The sequence below is a fragment of the Rattus norvegicus genome, chromosome 13 (assembly GCF_021556685.1).
Source record: "Rattus norvegicus strain SHRSP/BbbUtx chromosome 13, alternate assembly SHRSP_T2T, whole genome shotgun sequence".
Lineage (NCBI taxonomy): Eukaryota > Metazoa > Chordata > Mammalia > Rodentia > Muridae > Rattus > Rattus norvegicus.
In genome coordinates, this window is record NC_141546.1 from 26497397 (window position 1) to 26520525 (window position 23129).

At 37.8% G+C, this 23129-nt stretch overlaps 1 pseudogene; it reads right to left on the reverse strand.

The window, feature by feature from the left end:
• Positions 1-15582: 15582 nt before the first annotated feature.
• On the reverse strand, positions 15583-17513 carry Mpeg1-ps1 (macrophage expressed 1, pseudogene 1; annotated as a pseudogene).
• Between the last annotated feature and the right edge of the window lie 5616 nt (positions 17514-23129).

The window sequence follows — 23129 nt, forward strand, 5'->3', positions numbered from 1 at the left end:
CTCAAATTCACATTCCTTGTTACTTTCCATCTTCTAGTTTACTTTCATGAATATTTATGGTTTTGTTGCACTCAGAGATTCTCAGTATTTGATCTTTAACTTTTTTTACTTATTTTTATTGTGTAGGATTTATTTAGAGGACATTCCTATTTTCCATGTCACGTAATCGGGTATTTCTGAAAAGCCCCTGTTTTTTCCTAGAGGGTCGTATAAACAAAACTTAGGCTTGAACATAATTGTGTTCTGTTTCTTTTCATAGCTGACAACTTGTGAAAGGAGAACCAAACAGATTCTAGATCCCATGGGTGCTAGAGAGATGGACCAATGGTTTAAAATGCAAATCAGAGAAGCATGTTGTGGTACATGTCTACAATACCACCACTGACACGAAAAGGCAGGTTAAAATCTTTGATTGATATACATAGGGATAGCTAGGCTTGCATAGGAGAAAAATTTGTATTGCTCTTAAAGAAAACTTGAGATCTGCACCAAGCACCCCTGTCAGGCAGCGTATGGATCCCTGTACCTAAGCTCCAAAGCCCCAAGACCATCGTTTGCATTCTGTTTTTACACTTTTCAGTAGTCCAAACATACAGACACACACACACACATGCACACACACACACACACACACACACACAGAGAATTAAAAAGTAAAATATACAGAGAAAGGTTCCAGAATCTACTAAGTACTTATCATAAATAACTGAAGTGTAAGTAAATTAAGCTTTTATTGCAAATAATTTCACTATTCTAACACTCTATTTGAAGTCTTACTTCTTTTCAGCATATCTCTGCCCCTTTTGCATATTTATTCTTCTGAAAGACTATTTATCAATAACTAAACATCATTGTTTTCAATGTATCATTCTTTAAAATTTGCTAAGTTTATACAGTGAATATATGTCAAGCAGAACTGGAGGATTTCTGTCATTTAAAAATGTTTGTAATCGTTACCAATTCTTTACATGTATAATGTACTACAAGAATAATGTAACCATGTTCAGGTTGACTGCCTTATCTTCTTTACACAGTGAGGATAAACAATTTGGGCTCCCTTCTTAGTCTCTGAAAGTTCTTTATTTTTCAAAAGCTGTAAACCTTGCTCCTCAGTAGCAGTGTTAAAGAAAAAGAATCATTTATTCAGACAACTCTGATATCCTTTGCATTTTTGACTGAATGAAAGGAGGATACTATGTGAAGGTATTTGATTTGTGACACAATAGCTGCTTTCCTCAGCTAATACAAAGAGCATAGAACAGATTTACATTGTGTATGCTCTTACAAAGGAAGAAATAAGCATTTGGGTTTGAAATATGTTTAGAAGTTATTTTTATGACAGGCAAGACATTTTGTTCAGCTGTGATTTTCAGTCTAACACACAGGATCACACTTAGCATTCATTTTCCGCTTCTGGTGTCATCTTGGTTAAGCTTTAGATCTTCCATATTGTCTCTTCTTCCCTAAGAGGTGGATGTCAGACAATGTTTGCTCTGCTGTTAAATTCTACATTTGATGGTTATAAAATATCAAGAAAGCTATTTCATGACTTTTCATAATGTAGCTAGATTAAAAATAGGACAGTGCTCATAGTACTCACTTGGGTGATTGCATGATTTAAGGATATAAGGCTCCAAGTGGATTTTTTTCACATTCCTGTTGCTTATTTTCAGTTTCTTTTTGACTGTCAAAAAGACGTTTGAAGGATTTAGAAAGGTTAAACCATTAGTGGCCATAGTTAATAGGAAACATTTGAATAGCAGATGGTTGGATAAAAACACAAAAATATAGCCTGAGTAGTTTCTTGAGCCCTTGGAGACATAATAATACACTCAAGCATGGCTATGTCTCATTTCCCAAAACACATCTTGTCTTTCTTCCTCTCAGTAAATGATATTCTGGAAGCATCACCAGTAATAAAGAAAACATAATTGAGCTAACACCATAATTTTACCCTCGTTGCATTCTATTATTCTAATGCTTCCATTGAACCATCACAATTTATTTTTTGTTCCTTGCCCCATGGTTTGCAATACATAAAACTAGAAAGCAGATAAATGGTATTTACTATCAGCTATATGGGTCATATTGAGTGGCAAAATAAGTTGATTTTAGTTATTATTTGGAACTCCGAAACAAATTGTACTTTCAAAGGATAAAAGAATACTGATTCCTATGAATGAAAGTCCAGGGATAGATTCTCACATGAATTCACAGTTGCCTTTTAACTGCAGCTCCATATAAGAATCCTGGTGATCTTCTTAGTTGTGTGCAGTCTTAAGCTCAGATCACCAAATGTTCCTTCAGGAACACCAAATTGCACATCTGAAAGACAAAGACAGCCTCATCCCCCATCCAAAACCTCTAGTTTTCAGTAAAGGAACAGTGAATGTTCATCCTAAATCTGATGGTCTAAAAAACATTAGTCCTTTTTTTAGTTTAAGCTAGATGCTAGTGTAAACTCTTCCTTTAATCAACGTTAAACGATGAAACACACCCTTTACTAAATGTTAAAAAAGCATAAAATAGTATCAAAGACACCTGGTCTTTCATATGCAATCTCTATTCTTGTTATTGCTGTGGATGAATAACAATTAAGAGGCTGCAGAAAGTTCACACGATATAGGGGAGGGCAGAGAAAAAATGATCCCTTCTTTGGTAATGTGGTTTCTTAGCTTGTTCTATTTCATTTCACGCTGCAGTAGAAAACATCAGGCTCTTTCTTCTGTGCAGCTTTCTTCTGCCTCCAAATGGCTAGGCGTTCTAACAGAAGGTATGTGGAAATGGCACTTATTCTTCACACAGTCCTCCTGTCCTTCTTCTTCCACCAAACACAGTGGATTTGAACAAAACATCTCCTAAAAGATACATTAAGAAGCAGTCCATTTTTACATCAGTCAAAAGAGCATCTGCGCGTGGTTTATAAAAACCTATTTTATATTTCCAGGATAAAACAGTCCCATAATTTTGACCTGCCCTGAGTGTAATGAACAAATAATCCTGTCTAATTAATTCTTCCCACAGCCTTTCCCTTTCAGTGAGCATACTATGATGCCTCTTACATAAATCTACTTCACCCTGAACAGTGTCCTTTTAGAATGTCAAATATAAAATGTTACCTTCAATTTTAATTTGCTCTACTGCAGTGGTTTGAATAAGACATGCTCCCATAGGCTTATGTACATCAATGGTTAGTTCCTCAGTCATTTCTGTTGTTTGGGAAGTTTTGCATCCTTTAAGAAATGAATACTTAAGTTTTGTACAGGGTGATAAGCATGGATAGATCTGTATTCTTCTACATGTGGACCTCCAGTTGAACCAGCACCATTTGCTTAAAATGCTATCTTTTTTCCATTGGATGGTTTTGGCTCCTTTGTCAAAAATAAAGTGACCATAGGTGTGTGGGTTCATTTCTGGGTCTTCAATTCTATTCCATTGGTCTATCAGTCTGTCTCTGTACCAATACCATGCAGTTTTTATCACTATAGCTCTGTAATACTGCTTGAGTTCAGGGATAGTGATTCCCCCTGAATTCCTTTTATTGTTGAGGATAGTTTTAGCTATCCTGGGTTTTTTGTTATTCCAGATGAATTTGCAAATTGTTCTGTCTAACTCTTTGAAGAATTGGATTGGTATTTTGATGAGGATTGCATTGAATCTGTAGATCACTTTTGGTAAAATGGCCATTTTTACTATATTAATCCTGTCAATCCATGAGCATGGGAGATCTTTTCATTTTCTGAGGTCTTCTTCAATTTCTTTCTTCAGTGTCTTGAAGTTCTTATTGTACAAATCTTTTACTTGCTTGGTTATAAGTCACACCGAGGTACCTTATATTATTTGGGTCTATTATGAAGGGTGTCGTTTCCCTAATTTCTTTCTCGGCTTGTTTCTCTTTTGTCTAGAGAAAGGCTACTGATTTATTTGAGTTAATTTTATACCCAGCCACTTTGCTGAAGTTGTTTATCAGCTTTAGTAGTTCTCTGGTGGAACTTTTGGGATCACATAAATATACTATCATGTCATCTGCAAATAGTGATATTTTGACTTCTTATTTTCTGATCTGTATCCCCTTGACCTCCTTTTGTTGTCTGATTGCTCTGGCTAGAACTTCAAGAACTATATTGAATAAGTAGGGAGAGAGTGGGCAGCCTTGTCTAGTCCCTGATTTTAGTGGGATTGCTTCAAGTTTCTCTCCATTTAGTTTAATGTTAGCAACTGGTTTGTTGTATATGGTTTTTACTATGTTTAGGTATGGGCCTTGAATTCCTATTCTTTCCAGGACTTTTATCATGAAGAGGTATTGAATTTTGTCAAATGCTTTTTCAGCATCTAATGAAATGATCATGTGGTTTTGTTCTTTCAGTTTGTTTATATAATGGATCACGTTGATGGTTTTCTGTATATTAAACCATCCCTACATGCCTGGGATGAAGCCTACTTGATCATGGTGGATGATTGTTTTGATGTGCTCTTGGATTCGGTTTGCCAGAATTTTATTGAATATTTTTGTGTCGATATTCATAAGGGAAATTGGTCTGAAGTTCTCTTTCTTTGTTGGGTCTTTGTGTGGTTTAGGTATAAGAGTAATTGTGGCTTCATAGAAGGAATTGGGTAGTGCTCCATCTGTTTCAATTTTGTGGAATAGTTTGGATAGAATTGGTGTGAGGTCTTCTATGAAGGTCTGATAGAATTCTGCATTAAATCCATCTGGACCTGGGCTCTTTTTGGTTGGGAGACCTTTAATGACTGCTTCTATTTCCTTAGGAGTTTTGGGGTTGTTTAACTGGTTTATCTGTTCCTGATTTAACTTCGTTACCTGGTATCTGTCTAGGAAATAGTCCATTTCCTGCAGATTTTCAAGTTTTGTTGAATATAGGCTTTTATAGTAAGATCTGATGATTTTTTGAATTTCCTCCGAATCTGTACTTATGTCTCCCTTTTTATTTCTGATTTTGTTAATTTGGCCACACTCTCTGTGTCCTCTCGTTAGTCTGGCTAAGGGTTTACCTATCTTGTTGATTTTCTCAAAGAACCAACTTCTGGTTCTGTTGATTCTTTCTATGGTCCTTTTTTTTTCTACTTGGTTGATTTCAGCTCTGAGTTTGATAATTTCCTGCCTTCTACTCCACCTGGGTGTAATTGCTTCTTTTTGTTCTAGAGCTTTTAGGTGTGCTGTCAAGCTGCTGACATATGCTCTTTCCTGTTTCTTTCTGCAAGCACTCAGCGCTGAGTTTTCCTCTTAGCACAGCTTTCATTGTGTCCCATAAGTTTGGGTATGTTGTACCTTCATTTTCATTAAATTCTAAAAAGTTTTTAATTTCTTTCTTTATTTCTTCCTTGACCAGGTTATCGATCCATGCTTATCACCCTCTACAAAGCTTAAGTCCAAGTGGATCAAGGACCTCCATATCAAACCAGTCACACTCAAACTAATAGAAGAAAAACTAGGGAAGCATCTGGAACACATGGGCACTGGAAAAAATTTCCTGAACAAAACACCAATGGCTTATGCTCTAAGATCAAGAATCGACAAATGGGATCTCCTAAAACTTCAAAGCTTCTGTAAGGCAAAGGACACTGTGGTTAGGACAAAACGGCAACCAACAGATTGGGAAAAGATCTTTACCAATCCTACAACAGATAGGGGCCTTATATCCAAAATATACAAAGAACGCAAGAAGTTAGACCGCAGGGAGACAAATAACCCTATTAAAAATGGGGTTCAGAGCTAAACAAAGAATTCACAGCTGAGGAATGCTGAATGGCTGAGAAACACCTAAAGAAATGTTCAACATCTTTAGTCATAAGGGAAATGCAAATCAAAACAACCCTGAGATTTCACCTCACACCAGTGAGAATGGCTAAGATCAAAAACTCAGGAGACAGCAAATGCTGGCGAGGATGCGGAGAAAGAGGAACACTCCTCCATTGATGGTGGGGTTGCAGACTGGTACAACCATTCTGGAAATCAGTCTGGAGGTTCCTCAGAAAATTGGACATTGAAGTGCCTGAGGATCCTGCTATACCTCTCTTGGGCATATACCCAAAAGATGCCCCAACATATAAAAAAGACACGTGTTCCACTATGTTCATCGCGGCATTATTTATAATAGCCATAAGCTGGAAAGAACCCAGATGCCCTTCAACAGAGGAATGGATACAGAAAATGTGGTACATCTACACAATGGAATATTACTCAGCTATCAAAAACAATGACTTTATGAAATTCGTAGTCAAATGGTTGGAACTGGAAAATATCATCCTAAGGAAGCTAACCCAATCATAGAAGTACATACATGGTATGCACTCATTGATAAGTGGCTATTAGCCAAAATGCTGGAATTACCCTAGATGCCTAGAACAAATGAAACTCAAGATGCATGATCAAAATGTGAATGCTTCACTCCTTCTTTAAAAGGGGAACACGAATACCCTTTGCAGGGAATAGAGAGGCAAAGATTAAAACAGAGACTGAAGGAACACCCATTCAGAGCCTGCCCCACCTGTGGCCCATACATATACAGCCACCCAATTAGACAAGATGGATGAAGCAAAGAAGTGCAGACAGACAGGAGCCGGATGTAGATCGCTCTTGAGAGGCACAGTCAGAATACAGCAAATACAGAGGCGAATGCCAGCAGGAAACCACTGAACTGAGAATAGGACCCCCGTTGAAGGAATCAGAGAAAGAAGTGGAAGAGCTTAAAGGGGCTTGAGACCCCATATGTACAACAATGCCAAGCAACCAGAGCTTCCAGGGACTAAGCCACTACCTAAAGTCTGTACATGGACTGACCCTGGACTCTGACCTCATAGGTAGCAATGAATATCCTAGTAAGAGCACCAGTGGAAGGGGAAGCCCTGGGTCCTGCTTAGACTGAACCCCCAGTGAACTTTACCGTTGGGGGTGGGCGGCAATGGGGGGAGGGTGGGCGGGGAACACCCATAAGGAAGGGGAGGGGGGGAATGTTTGCCCAGAAAAGGGGAAAGGGAATAACACTCAAAATGTATATAAGAAATACTCGTTAATAAAAAAAATACATCCCTGAAATAAATCCAGACTACACCTGCAAAAAGAAAAAAAAAAAAACCAAGATGTATTGTTAGGGAATCAGTTAATTGTTCATAGGCAACCAGGAAGTAGGAAATAGTCAGATGCAGAAAAATATGCTTTGACTTAAAGTCTTTTGATACACTGAACTAAAGACATGAGGACCACCTACATATTGGTTGGATATGTACAACATGAATATGAACTACATGCTTGTGGACAAAGTTCATTTCTTCTAATGTAAAATAATATTGACTGATGGTGGTCAATTATAAACAAATAGGAAAATGTCTGACAGTTTACTCAGTCTGAAGGTTTTCATTAAAGGCATTAATAAAAGTAGAAACTTTTAGAGAGCATTAAAAATCATCAAAATCTTGGAGAAATTTCTAAATACCTGGAAAATCTGTTTATAGATGGAAATATCTATGTATACCTAAGATGGCAGTGTGGTTTAAACAGGCAATGTATACCTTAGATCATGTGTTTAATATTTGATCCCAAGCAGGTGGGACTGCTTTGGAAATTTATGAAGTCAATAAAATGTATAACCCAGTTGAAAAAAAAATAAATTCTACAATAGAATTATCTTCCACAACATACTATCATGAACATTTTAATGAAAAAGGCTAATCATTTTTATTGTTTCTATATAAATTGTCATCAGTTTTACGAAGTGTTATTAAATAAAAAACAGTTTACTCCCCCCCCCAAAAAAAAAGAAGTGAATACTTGCTCGATGAAATATGGAGGAAATCCCAGGCAGGATTTTGAAGTTTTAGCAGGTCTCCAATTTTTCGGTTCATTTTCTCTGCTTCCTGGAAACAAATGAAAGGAAAACAGTCAGGCACTTGATTTTGCTGGTCTGCTCTGCCTTCCTGCCATTGTGAATACCTTCCTTGTGGAACTTCTCTATTCATTACATTGCTTTTGCTTGTGTTATTTAACCACAGTAGCAGAAAAGTAACTAACACACTTATTAAGACTTAGTTTTTACCGAAGGAACACCCATTCAGAGCCTGCCCCACATGTGGCCCATACATATACAGCCACCCAATTAGACAAGATGGATGAAGCAAAGAAGTGCAGACAGACAGGAGCCGGATGTAGATCGCTCCTGAGAGACACAGCCAGAATACAGCAAATATAGAGGCAAATGCCAGCAGCAAACCACTGAACTGAGAACAGGACCCCCGTTGAAGGAATCAGACAAAGAACTGGAAGAGCTTGAAGGGGCTCAAGACCCCATATGTACAACAATGCCAAGCAACCAGAGCTTCCAGGGACTAAGCCACTACCTAAAGACTATACATGGACTGACCCTGGACTCTGACTTTATAGGTAGCAATGAATATCCTAGTAAGAGCACCATTGGAAGGGGAAGCCCTGGGTCCTGCTAAGACTGAACCCCCAGTGAACTAGATTGTTGGGGGGAGAGCGGCAATGGGGGGCGGATGGGGAGGGGAACAGCCATAAAGAAGGGGAGGGGGAGGGATTAGAGGGATATATGCCCGGAAACCGGGAATAGGAATAACACTCGAAATGTATATAAGAAATACTCAAGTTAATAATATATATATATATATATATATATATATATATATATATATAGACTAGTTTTTATTTGTGTAGTTATTTTAAATAGGAAAACACAATCTAACTATAGATTTTTATAGCATTGACCATATCTGATCATATAAAACAAGTGTACTATTGTATCAAAACAATTGAAATTACTAATGCAATTTTGTCTTTATTATTGATAGAAATTAATTACTTTAAATATTATTTTGATCAATTTCAGGATCACAAGTGAAGGAATTAAAAGAGAATGTAATTAGTATTTAGATATAAATCAAATTTGAGTGCTTAGAAATTAATTTTATAAATATTAGAAAAATTGGCATTGTAAAGGAACATTTGACTCTTAATAATAATAAGTTACATCTAATATATTTTTCTTTTTCTGAAAAGACATACTTTCCTATAGCTCTTAGATTCAAATTGTGTTGCCAAAGTAGATATTTCAAATTCAAATTAGTTCCCAATGTACCTTCTATCTTATGGTTTCTTCTTGAAAAAATGATATTTAAGGTTGGGAAAATACAAAAATCTTGAGATTCTGAGCATGGATTTTATTTCCTTAATCAAAGACTGGTTTTCAATATATACAAAGAATCAATGCTGACCAACAAAAGAGTAATGGAATCTAAAATTTCAAATGATATACAAGATTTAAAATTTCATGTCACATTTATTTTAAAAAATAGGAGTTGTGTTTATAATTTTTTCATTAGTTAGTTATTCACTTAAGAGCTTGAGTAGAGAAACCTCCTCCCAGTCCAATCCTTATTTCCCTATTCCCTTCTCCCTTTCTTCTCAAAAAATGGGATGACCATCCCACGTTGGCACATCAAGTCATAGTAGGACTAGGTGAATCTTCTCCCACTGAGCATAGACAAGGTGGCACAGCTACGAGAAAGGGATTCAAAGGAAGAGAAAAAGTCAGAGACAGCCTGGCTCCTACTTTTACGGTATGCACATGAAGAGCACCCTGCATATCTGCTACAGATGTGTAGGGGACCGAGGTCCACACCATACATGTTGTTTAGGTTGTGGTTCAGACTATGTGAGCTGCTATGGTTTCAGGTTAGTCTCTTTTGCTCTTCTTTCCCAGTCTCTTAGTCTTTCCTTATCTTTTCCACAAGACTCCAAGGGATCAGTTTAATGTTTTGCTGTGGGTCTCTGTATCTGTTTCTACCAGCTGCTGGATAAAGTTTTTCAGAAGACAATTATGTGAAGTTTTTTCTACAAGCACATCAACTTCTAATTACTAGTGTCAGCATTTGGCTTTCTCCCATGGGACCTGTCTCAAGCTGATCAGTCATTGTTTGGTCATTCTCTCAATCTCTACTCCATTTTTATTCCTGCACATCTTGTAGACAGGAAATACTTTGGACCCAAGTTTCTGTGGGTATGTTGGGGACCCCATTCTTCTACTGGAAATTCCAACTTGCTACAGGACACTGTACTCCCAGTTCCATGTCCCCTCTTCTAGGAGTCTAGGCAAGTGCCATTCCCTTAAAATCCCAGCAACTTGCCCCATTGCAATTCTCAGGTTCTTCCCAGAGATGCTTCCCAAAAGATTTCAATTTTCTCTCCTAGCCTTTTCTGCTCACCCCTCTCCCATTCTTCTCACCTTTGTTTCCACTTCAGTTCCTTTCCCTTCCCTGCTTCCTAGCCAGTCCTTCCCTGCAATAACCACCTATGTTTATTTTATTTCCTCTTGTGAGTGAATTTCAATCATTCTTCCTTGGGTCCTCCTTGCTGCTTAGTTTCTTTGAGTCTGCAGACTATAGAATGGTTATCATGTACTATATGGCCAATATTCAATAATAAGTAAGAATATACCATTTATGTCTTTTGGTGTCTGGGTTCCTCACTAAAGATGATATTTTTTCTAGTTCCTATCAATTGCCTGCAAATTTCATGATGACCCTGTTTTCCACAGCTTGGTGTTACTCTGTGCATTGTGTAAATGCACTACATTTTATTTGTCTATTCTTCAGTTGAGAGATATTTGGGGTTTTCTAGTTTCTGACTACTGTGAGTAAGTCTACTATGAGCATGGATCAACAATTGTCCTTTTGGCATGATTGAGCATCTTTTGAATATATGTTCAAATATATAGTCAAATCTTGAGGTAGATCAATTTCTAATTTCCTGAGAAAACACAAAAGTAATTTCTAAATTGGTTGTACAAGTTTTTACTTCCACCAGCGATGTTCCTGATCACCACCAGCATGTGAAGTTCTTTCAGCTTTTGATCTTAGTCATTCCATTCTGACATGTGTAGAATTGAATCTCAGAGTCACTTTTATTTGCATTTCCTTCATGAGTAAGGATGGTGAATATATCTTACGGAGGCATTTGCTTGGTTCTCTGAGGCAGAGTAAATACAAAGTAGATGCAATGTGAAAGTCTGCCTGCCAGGCAGAGTAAAGGCCATTTTGCTGGCAGATTTCTTGGCCTTCTGATGCATGGAATGATAGGAGGAGATAAGCTTGAGGCTCAAGGCTAGGGACTGCACATTATATTGTCTTTGATGGAAGGAATGTGGAGGCTTATGGATAAAAACAGATATTCTGTGTATATGTCAGCAATGTTTCTGCTATCTTGTGGTATTGCTTCCCATGGCACATTGGGATATAAAAAGTTTATGTAAACTAAAGTCAGGACAGTGTCAGTATTCATTGACAGTCATCCCAAATCTAACTCTTAAGTCTGTGTCTTCTTTCTGTCTTTCCTTTAATCATGCTCACCCCCCCACTCAGGTACTGTTCAACTGCTGCAAGTGTTTCCATGCTTCTTGGCCATTCTTCTACTGTATTGTGAATTCTCTGATTAGGTCTATACTTTTTAGTTGGGTTATTTTATTTGTTTGTGTCTAAAGTCTTCAGTTCTTTATATAATTTGGATATTAGCCTTCTGTCAGATTTGAGATTGATGAAGTTTGTTCACCATTATGTAGCCAGTTGTTTTGTCCTATTGACAGTATCCTTTCCTTTACAAAAGAATTTTAGTTTCATGAGGTACTATTTGCTAATTGTTTATTTTAGTACCCGAGATGTCTGTATTCTGTTCAGAAAGTCCTTTCCTGTTTCAATGTGTTTAAGGATACTCCCCAATTTCTCTTCTATTAAATTAGGAGGATCTGGATATTTAATATGGATTTATTTACATTATTCTATATGTAGACTGTGGTTCTGAGTTACCCCTTCTCCCTCAGGATATATAGGGAGTACTACACAGCAAAGAAGAAAGTATAAAGTGAAGTCCAGAAAAGGTAGGTCAGTCAGATTTCTGTCCAGCAGTCAGTGTTGTTGGAGAAAACCTTTTCCAGTAGGGTTACAGTTCTCTTAGAAGATAATCAGTAAAACAGCTATCTTAGACTATATTCAGGTAAATAGCTTGTGTGCTTTATTTGGGGTAAACAAATGCTCTGTGAACCTTGGATAGTGGCAAGGAATTTTTTTTAGGGTGAAAGTGCATCATTAGCTGGAGCTTAAACATACCACGGAAAATGACTCCCTTGCATGGAAAAGCATTCCTGGAATTTCATGGGTCCACAGAGCAGGCTCTTTTTTTGGAGCAAGAAAGTTGAACCTGTACTTTTGACAAAGACTATGTGACATTTCTATGGTAGTGTATGTATATTTGGGTTTCTCAGATCAGACAGAGAAAAGGAGGACTGACTAAGAAAATAAGTCCTACATTTTGCCCCAGGAAATCAGTCCTGATATGGTAGACTACAATGTGAATAGGGCGATCCAAAAGACGACATCCAGTTAGAACACCATTTGATGAATATATTTTCTGTTTTACTTGGCAAAGTGTTGGCTTCTTTGTCTAAAATCAAGTGTCAGTAGCTATGTTGGTTTATTTATGGGTCTTCAATTTTATTTTAAACCTCTCTCTTTTTATGTTAAGGCCATGCAGTTCTTATTGCTATTCTTCTGTAGTACAACTTGAAATCAAGGATTCTAATATTTTCAAAATTTATTTAATGGTACAGGACTGTTTTAGCTATCCTGGGACTTTTATTGTTCTGCATGAAGCCAAAATTGCTCTTTCAAGGTCTGAAAAAGATGTTTTGGAATTTGGTGGGAATTGCACTGAATAGGTAGAATGATTTTGGCAACATGACCAGTTTTGTTATGTTAATCCCACAGATCCATGAACATGGAGAACTTTCCATCTTCTGAGATCTTCTTCAATTTCTTTTTCAAGAACATCATTGTCTTATGTTGTGGTTTGTAGAAGCTTGGCCCAAGAAGTAGCACTGTTAGAAGGTGTGGCCCTGTTGTAGTATATGTACCATTGTTGGAGTAGGTGTGTTACTGTGGGTGTGGGCTTTGCTAGCTGCCTGGAGGTCAGTCTTCTGCTAGTAGCCTTCAGATGAAGATATAGAACTCTCAGCTCCTCGTGCACCATGCCTGCCTTGATGTTGCCATGTGATAAAGGCCTTGATGATAAAGGACTGAACCTCTGAAATTGAAGCCAGCCCCAATTAAATGTTGTCTTTATAAGACTTGCTTTAGTCATGGTCTGTTCACAGCAGTAAAACCCTAACTAAGACATTGTTGTTTTTTACTTAACAGTGTCTCCAGTGACTTTGCTGAAGGTGCTCATCAGCTAAAGGAGTTCGTTGATAAATTTCCATTTGGTAATACCGATTCTTTTACTTCTTCCTTTTTAATTCATACCTGTTTTATCTGCCTTAGTTGTCTTATTGCTCTAGCTGAAACTTCACGTACTTTATTGAATAGATATGGAGACAATGCCCAGCCTAGTCTTGTCCCTAATTGTAGTGGAATTAATTTAAGTTTTTCTCCTCCTAATTTTGTTTTGGCTATTGGCTTGTTGTGTATTGTCTTATACATATATATGTTTTTAGGTATGACCCTTGAATCCCTGCTGTCTTCAAGAGTTTTAATGCAATGGGGTATTGAAAGTATCTCCAAGACTTTACTAACATCTAAAGAGATGACAACATTTGTTTTGCTAAATACATACTTTCAGGCATATTTATATACATTTTCTTAATAGAGCTACATGTTTATGGAACAAATGTTAGAAACATTAACAGGATTTTGTGCAATAAAGGGCTGGGAGTCTTCTGCTGTGTCTTGTTTTTCAGGCTTAGTAATTGTTAAAGAATTTACAAAAGGAAGGCAGTATTTTCAGAAATGTGACTGGCTTCAATGAAACATTAAAATATACCTCCAAACCACAAAGCACACAGAGGTTAAGGAAAACATTTTAATGCTCAAGGGGCAGGTTCAATGGAGAGTTTATACAATCAGCATTCTTGACTAGACAGTTGGTAGGACTTCAAATTCAGTTCAAATTCAGTCATTCATTTCTCTCTGGATCTAAACTGAAAAAGAATGAGTAATTTATCCCCATTACCAGAGACTGAAATACCTGGAGCTCTTCAGTAGGGCTTACTGTGTGCACAAGCCCTTGACTGTAAATACTAAAGAGAGAACACATCATCTTTTATAGAAGATAGCTCACTGAAGATGTGCTATGGTGAATAGTTACATAATTTCTAAGACATCTGTGGAGGAATTTCATGTTGTAGACAATTAAATTATCAGATGTGAAAATTGAGTAAACCCCCAACAATTGCCAGGTGTCAATCATGGTTCCTGCTAGATGTCCCTTGGAAGCCATCCCAGATCTGAAATGCATGTCACAGCCTTTTCCAGCTAACTTAGTGACACCAGTTTTGTTTTATTTTTAATCACCTAAGTCCTCTTCTTAGCAAAGTAAAAAAGCAAATCAAACAGACAGAAGACAGCACTTTCTCCACAGTTTTAGATTTAGGGAGGAAGTAGTACTTAAGTGCAGTTTTGCCCCTGGGAAAGTTAAAGCTTCTTGTTGCAATATAGGGTGTTTATGTGCATCTCTCTCCATCCTTGGCTGTGATGAGAAGAAAAGGATAAAGGCTGTTCATGGAGAGAAAGGAGTTATATTTTTGACACATGAACATGAAACCATACTGCTTGATCTATCCAAACTAGAGTTCTGTTCAATTCTTCATTTATAGTGTTGTTACTTGACAGATCTGAGAATTCAAACTTTCCTGGAATGCACTTTTAGTCTCTAGAACCCCAGTTTTTATCATTAATTTATTTATTGTTTCCTGTTTTTTCATCCTTCACCCACTAACAGAAAATTATGTTACATATTTTTTTCCTGAAGACTTGTTCGCACTGTTCAGAAGCTCAAGACTGACTTAGATTAGCTGTGAGAAAGTTGGGAAATATAAACCCCACCCACCTCTCCTTCACATGCTTTTGGGGTAACTCATGGGGGAAGGATATTGTCAATCAACACCAAGTCCTTAAAGCTAAAGAGCAGGGGGCTTGTAGGCCTCCTGTGGCATTACAGGGGCATGTTTTTCTCTAGATTGAAACCTACAAGGCTTTTTTGAAAACAAAATAAAAGTAATAACTTACTTAAAGCACAAATGTCTTCAGCTCACAAACTGGAAAGCCTTTCAAATTCAGACTAAATGCAAAATCTCCAAATCTAAGCTCCCCACCTCTCCTCTTTTCATGCACATGCATTCAGGTAAAGATAACAGGAAAATGGACACACACACACACCTTAGCTTACCCCTCCACACACCCATTAACATGGATCCTTTAATTTCCTGGTGCAGTGGCCTAAACATATATTCCCAGCATTATAATACCTGCTTTCTTCCTATTGCAACTGTCACTTCAGTACCTAGGAAGGCTGAAGCAGAGAAAACAAAGAGAAAGATGTACTTGAAGCTGTGTCTGGAAACTGTTTCCTTTGGGGACAATAAACTGGACTTGCATCCTGTTCTCCATTAGGGGCTGGTACATCTGTTGCGAAGCTTCCAAGCAAACTCTCCTGTTCCTCAATTTCCAGGTATTCCTTCTTATACTTCTGAGTACTCTAGATGGCCAAGGTAATGACAACTCCTAGTGCTATGATGACTGCCAAAGTGATTCCAGCAGCTTCCCCTCCTGACATTCCATTATTGTTCCCATGGATGACTGTCATGGCTCTATGAAGGTCCAGAGGCTCTCCCAGTTTCCACTGGTTGGTCTAAGGATCCTTAATCCAGGATTTGGCAGTCTCACTACTGGTCACTATGACAGTGTTGGTGGCAAGTTGTCTCTTGAGTGGTGGTTCAGTGTTAGGTCAGACCCTGACTAGGAACAGGGACCCTCCTGTAAAGATTTCAGCCTTGACACAGGAAACTTGGCATATTTCACTGATAACAGTTAGGTGCTGGCTGAAGCCCCCAGGACACATTTTCAGAGATGGTGTTTCTATGTCTTTGTCTGTATCAGAATTTACCAATGTGTTCCCCATTATTCAACTGAAGAAACCATCAGGGTTCCAAAGGGAACTGAAAAATTGTACCCCAACTCAATCCAGGGACACACATACCTTAAGGCTATCAAACAGGTTTACTGGAATTTAGCCAGCTGGACATGATTGTGCATTTGTCAGAGGGTTGATGCTCTTGATAGTGAAGACACCTCCAAAGGGAAGTCCTGAGTTAGGTTCTTGGCCAGTGGCAGAAACCAATAAGCCCTGAATTCAGCCTTGGCCACTCACATCTTCACACACTGTCTTACAGAAAATCTTGAAGGTGCATTTTTTTTGCATTCTAGGTGACTATAACCCTTCTCATGGGTCTGAAACAGCATATGGTGGGGTATAGACAGAGGAACAAGAGAAGTCCCCAGTGCTCAGATTCTTCTGCTCCGAATTTTAGCAAAGAACATCACCTGAAAGTTCAGTGCATTCCTGATAAATTCCACCAAAGGTGAAGGTAGTTACTTTTGCATCAATGAAACATAGTCCATATTGTCTTGAAAATTGAAGTTGGGGAGTCAATATTTGTGCAGTCGGTGTCAGTGTTAAAAATATAATAGTGTCTCATAGCAGTTTCCACTGTCTTCGACAGCTTCTTCACCAGGGGACTCAGCAAGCCAGGCAGTTTGTCAGGCTTAATGAAGAAATGCAGAGGAAAGCCAGCATAGTCTATTGCCACTAGGTTCTTAGTGATGCCCTTCTGCCAGGTTTCTAAGGTGATGCCTGGATAGAAGAGGACCCCTCCAAAGCTCTGAACCCTGGAGTTCATTCCGTTAGACTGGTAGCTCTTGGTCAATGTAGTCTGAGAGGTGTAGTCTGTTTCAATGTTGACGTTCACAATGTTTAAGAAGGTAATCCCAGCAGAAGCAGTCACAGTATAATGGCTGTTCTGGTTGTCTAGGAGGAAGGAGGACCTTATGTGATCCTCTTGAACCAGTGCAGACCCAGCATATACACTAGTGATTACATGTATGCTGTAGTTGAGGACTGAGAGTTCTGCCATGTAGGTGGCCATCTTCCTCTGGTTTTTCTCTAGTTGGTCACAGATCTTCATATGTGCTTTTGTAAACCCCAAGCTGCACTCTGAAGTTGAGCTGGTTTTGACTGTGTAAATTTGGTTTCTTACCTGAACACAGGTAGTTACAGCTTGGTCCTTTACTTGAAGGTCTTCATCTTTTGGAAGTCAGTAGAAAACTTGTCATAGACTTTAGAGAAAAGAGAGAGCTTTGTGTGGACACAAACTGAGGTGGTACTATGGCAATTCTTCCAGGATTCCAGGATTTCTGAATTCATCTCCAGGTAGCTCTCTTTCTATGGTCTTACAGTTGGTATATGTCAAGTCCATCACCTATTCCATGTCTGTGTTTTTCAGATTATCCTAGCCTCCTCCTGGTAGAACCTCCAAGACAGGGAAGTTCAAGGTATCCTTGCATATTTGAAACCCAGTCATACTCATGTCTCTAAGAAACTTGTCTGCTTCAGAAAATGCTGTCATAATCCAGATGAGGGCAATGGTCATGAAGCTGCTCATGGTGCAGTCGTTTCCAGCCAAATACCAGCCAAAAGCATTTACCAGCAAGACTAGAGCAAATAGAAGGATGGGAAAGAATGCAGTTGCTGAAACAAAAATTTCTACAGTTCACCTAAACCCATTAGTTACTCCTTATGCTGCTCTAATTGCAAAATAGAGAAATGAAAGTTGGCTGGAATATTAGAGAACATTAGTACCTTGTAAAAATTATTTTACACTGGATATGCACATATACACTCTTCACCAAACCCTCCTTCTTCAGTGTCCATCACCCTGTCTTTCTTCTGCTGAAGTGGTTTGTCACACAGTAAAAGTATGGATTCAACACCTTAAATCATCTCTGTCAGAAGGCTCTGTCTGGCTTTTGGCTCCCTCTTTGATTGACTTCAAAGTCTTCCTTGCTCTTCTTTTGTGAAATGCAATATTCGTTTCTTTTTACAGAAAATACAGGAGTTAGTAGCAACCTTTTGATGATTTACCTACCCTGCCTCCACTAGGCAGGCTTTTCTGGGTCTAGGACAAATCTTCGATATCTCATTGGCATACTGAAGTTGGAGGCTGTCCTCTGAGAATGAAAGGGTAAAGGACCCCAGATGCATACTTAGTGAAATCTCAGTGTTACAAACTCACACAGTACTGGTTTGGAGATATATAGGGCAGAACTACTCAGCAAATCATGCTATCTTCTGGGAGAACTCAGCCTGAATTGTCCTGAGCATCCTGAGTAGTGGTGAGGGGTTCCAAACTGCTCTGATTTTCTCCATTCCAATAGAAATATTTAAGAGAAGATAAAAGTAACACTATAAATTTGGGTTTACTCAAAGCATACAGTGTCCCAGGAACACGTGTACATGTGTCTAAACATTTATCTGACCTTCTTCATTTGTGAAATTATAAATTAAGCAGTAGCTGACCACATGTTTAAATTTTTCATCCCATCAGCATAAACACAGAAAAATGGAAAGATGATCCTTATTACTTAGAATAAAATATTAAGTTCATTACTTCTATTGTCAGGAAAACATAATGAGTATTCTTTGCTCGACACCTACCTCCTTCTCTTTTTGTCAGGCAGTGATACTAGTTCCCTTTTGTGTGTGTTTGTGTGTGTGTGTGTGTGTGATTGGATTTTTTTATTTACATTTCAAATGTTATCCCATTTCCCCCACACAACCACTCACCCCTTCCTGCCTCCCTGCCCTGACATTCCCCTACACTGGGAGGTTCAGCCTTGACAGTACAAAGGCCTTCTCCTCTCTCTGGTGCCTAACAAGGCCATCCTTTGCTACATATGCAGCTGGAGACATAGGTCTGCCCTTTTGTACTCTTTGGATGATGGTTCAGTCTCTGGGAGGTATGGTTGGTTGGTATTGTTGTTCTTATGGGGTTGCAAGCCCTTTCAGCTCCTTCATTCCTTTCTCTAAATGCTCCAAAGGGGACCCTTTGCTCAGTTCAATGGTTGGCTATGAGCATTCCCCTCTGTATTTTTCATGCTCTGGTCTCAGACCCTCTCAGGAGACAGCTATATCAGGATCCTGTCAGCATGCACTTCCTGGCAGTTCCTGGGTTTGGTGATTGAATGCATATGGGCTGGATCCCCAGGTACACTAGGAACTAAATGGACACCCCTTCAGTTCTGCTCTACATTTTGTCTCCATATCTTCTCTATGAATATTTTTTGTTCAAGGACTGAAGCATCCCCACTTTTGTCATCCTCCTTCTTGAAATCAATGTGGTCTGCTCATTGAAACTTAGGTAATCTGAGCTTTTGGGCTAATAGTCACTTATCAGTGAGTGTATACCATGTATGTTTTGTGTTTTTGTGTGTGTCTCTGTGTGTGTTGTCGTTCCCTCATTCATGATAATATTTTTTTATTTCCATCCATTTGCCTATGGATTTCATGAAGTCATTGCTTTTAATATTTGAGTAATACACCATTACGTTGATAGACCACAATTTCTGTATCTATTCCTATTTAACAGACATTTGTGTTGTTTCTCGATAATGGCTATTATAAATAAGGTTGCTGAGAACATAGTGGAGCATGTGTCGTAGTTCTATGTTTGCAACATTTAGGTATATGCCAAGGAGTGGTATAGGTGAGTCCTCAAGTAAGTACTATGTCCAATTTTCTGAGGAACCAACAGACTGATTTCCAGTGTGGTTGTACTTGCTTGCAACCACAACAATGGAGAAGTGTTCTTCTGTCTGCACACCCTCCCCAGCACCTTTTTCACCAGAGTTTTTGATCTTAGCCACTCCTGACTGTTGTGATGTGGAAACTAAGGGTTGTTTTGATTTGCATTTCCCTGATGACTACGGATGTTGAACACTTCTTTAGGTACTTCTCAGCCATTCAATATTCCTCAGCTGAGAATTCTCACTTTAGCTCTGTATCCCATTTTTATTAAGGTTATTTGATTATTTGGGGTCTAACTTCTTGAGTTCCTTGTATTATTGGATATTACCCATCTATCTGATGTAGGTCTGATAAAGATCTTTTCCCAATCTGTTGGTTGACATTTTGTCTTAATGACAGCGTCCTTTGCTTTCTAAAAGCTTTGCAATTTTATGAGGTCCCATTTATTGATTCTTCATCTTAGAACATAAGCCATTGGTGTTCTGTTTGGGAAATTTTCCACAGTACCTATTTTTTTTTTCTTTTTTTCGGAGCTGGGGACCGAACCCAGGGCCTTGCGCTTGCTAGGCAAGCGCTCTACCACTGAGCTAAATCCCCAACCCCAATACCTATTTTCTTTGAGGCTCTCCCGCAGTTTTTCTACTATCAGTTTAAGTGTATCTGTTTTTATGTGGAGGTCCTTGATCCACTTGGACTTGAGCTTTGTATAGGGCGATAAGAAGGGATCAATTTGTGTTCTTCTTCCTGCTGATCTCCAGTTGAACCGGCACTATTTGTTGAAAATGCTATTTGTTTTTCACTGGAAGGTGATAGCTCCTTTGTCAAAGATCAAGTGACCATAGGTATGTGGGTTCATTTCTGGGTCTTCAATTGTATTTCATTGATCTACCTGCCTGTGTCTGTAACAATACCATACAGTTTTATCACTATTGTTCTGAAATACAATATGAGGTCAGGGATGATGTTTTGCCCAGAAGTACTTTTGTTGCTGAAGATAGTTTTCACTATCCTGTTTTGTTTTGTTTTTGTTTTTTTTTATTCCAAATGAATTTGAATATTGCTCTTTCTAACTCTTTGAAGGATTGAGTTTGAATTTTGATGGGGATTGAACTGAATCTGTAGATTGCTTTTGGCAACTTGACCATGTTTATAATAATAATGCTGCCAATTCATAGCATAGGAAACCTTTCCATCTTCTGATGTCTGCTTAAATTTCTTTCTTCTCTGACTTGAAGTTCTCGTCATACAGATTTTTCACTTGCTTGGATAGAGTCACACTGAGGTATTTTATATTATTTGTGACTATTGTGAAGGGTGTTCATTCCCTAATTTCTTTTTCAGACTATTTATTCTTTGAGAAAAGGGAGGCTACTGTTTTGTTTGAGTTAATTTTATATCCAGACACTTTGCTCAAGTTGTTTATCAGACTTAGTAGTTCTCTGGTGGAACTTTTGGGGTCACTTAAGTATACTATCATATAACTTGCAAATAGTAATAATTTAACTTCTTCATTTCCAGTTTTTATATCTTTAATTCCTTTTGTTGTCTGATTGCTCCGGATAGGTCTTTGAGTACTATATTGAATAAGTAGGGAGAGAGTGGACAGGCTTGTCTTGTCCCTGATTTTTGTTGGATTGCTTCAAGTTTCTTTTCATTTATTTTGATGTTGGCTACTGGTTAGCTGTGTATTAATTTTACTATGTTTAGGTATGGACCTTGAATTATTTATCTTTCCAAGACTTTTAACATGAAGGAGTTTTGAATTTTGTTAAATGCTTTCTCAGTATCTAATGAGATGATCATGTGCTTTTTTTTTCTTTGAGTTTATTTATATAGTGAATCATGTTGATGAATTTCTGTATATTGAACCATCCCTGTATCCCTGGAATGAAGAGTACATGATCTTAGTGATTGTTTGAGTGTGTTCTTGGATTCAATTTGTGAGAATTATATTGAGTATTTTTGCATCCATATTCATAAGGGAAATTGGTCTGAAGTTCTCTTTCTTTGTTGAGTCTTTGTATGGTTTAAGTATAATCATACTTGTAGATTCATAGAAGGACTTGGGTAGTGTTACTTTTGTTTCTATTTTGTGGAATAATTTGGACAATATTGGTATTTGTTCTTCTATAAAGGTTTGATAGAATTGTCCAATAAGCTGTCTGGTCCTGGGCTTTTTTTTTTTTTTTTTTTTTTTGTCTGAGAGACATATAACAACTGCTTCTATTTCTTTAGCAGTTATGGGACTATTTAGACGGTTTATCTGTTCCTGATTTAACTTTGGTACCTGATATCTGCCTAGACAATTGTCCTTTTCACCCAGATTTTCCAGTTTTGTTGAATATAGACTTTTATAGTAGGATCTGATGACTTTTTTTTAATTTGCTCATATTCTGGTGTTATGTCTCCCTTTTCATTTCTGATTTTGTTATTTTGGATCTTCTCTCTGTGCTTGCTGGTTAGTCTGGGTAAGGATTTATCATTTTGTTGATTTTTTTCAAAGGACCAGCTCCTGATTTTGTTTGATTTTCTTCGTATAGTTCTTTTTGTTTTTACTTGATTGATTTCTGCCTTGAGTTTTATTATTTCCTTACATCTACTCCTCTTAGGTGTATTTGCTTCTTTTGGTTCTAGAGCTTTCAGATGTGCTGTCAAGCTGCTAATGTATGTTCTCTCTGGTTTCTTTTTGGAGGCACTCAAAGCTATGAGTTTTCCTCTTAGCACTGTATTTATTATGTCCCATAAGTTCGCATAAGTTGTTGTGCCTTCATCTTCATTAAATTCTGAAAAGTGTTTAATTTATTTATTTCTTCCTTGACTAAGTCATCATTGAGAACAGCATTGTTCAACTTCAATTTACATGCAGACTTTTTGTCATTTTTGTTGCTATTGAAGACCGGCCTTAGTCCGTGGTGATCTGATAGGATGCATTGGATTATTTCAATCCTCTTGGGTCTGTTGTGGCATTTGTATGACCGATTATATAGTTAGTTTTAGAGAAGGTACCATGAAGTTCTGAGAAGAAAGTATATTCTTTGGTTTTATCACGAAACCTTCTATAAATATCTGTTAAGTCCATTTGGTTCATAACTTTTGTTAGTTTTTCTGTGTCTCTGTTTAGTTTCTATTTCTATGATCTGTCCAATGCTGAGAATGGGATGCTGAAGTCTCCCACTATTATTGTTAGAAGTGTAATGTGTGCTTTGAGCTTTAGTAAGGTTTCATTTATGAATGTATGTGCCCTTATATTTGGAGCATAAATAGTCAGGATTGAAATTTCATCTTCGTGAATTTCTCATTGCTATGCTTCAGGTTAACTCAGCACACAGGGGATTAGTGGGAGGGGTCTTATGATTACTTTTAATATTAAATTTTATTTGAACACATACTTGTATACTAACATAAATTAAAAATTAAACATTTAATTTGCAGCTAGTCCTAACAGCTGATTGTGTGGTATGTGTCATTGTAATTA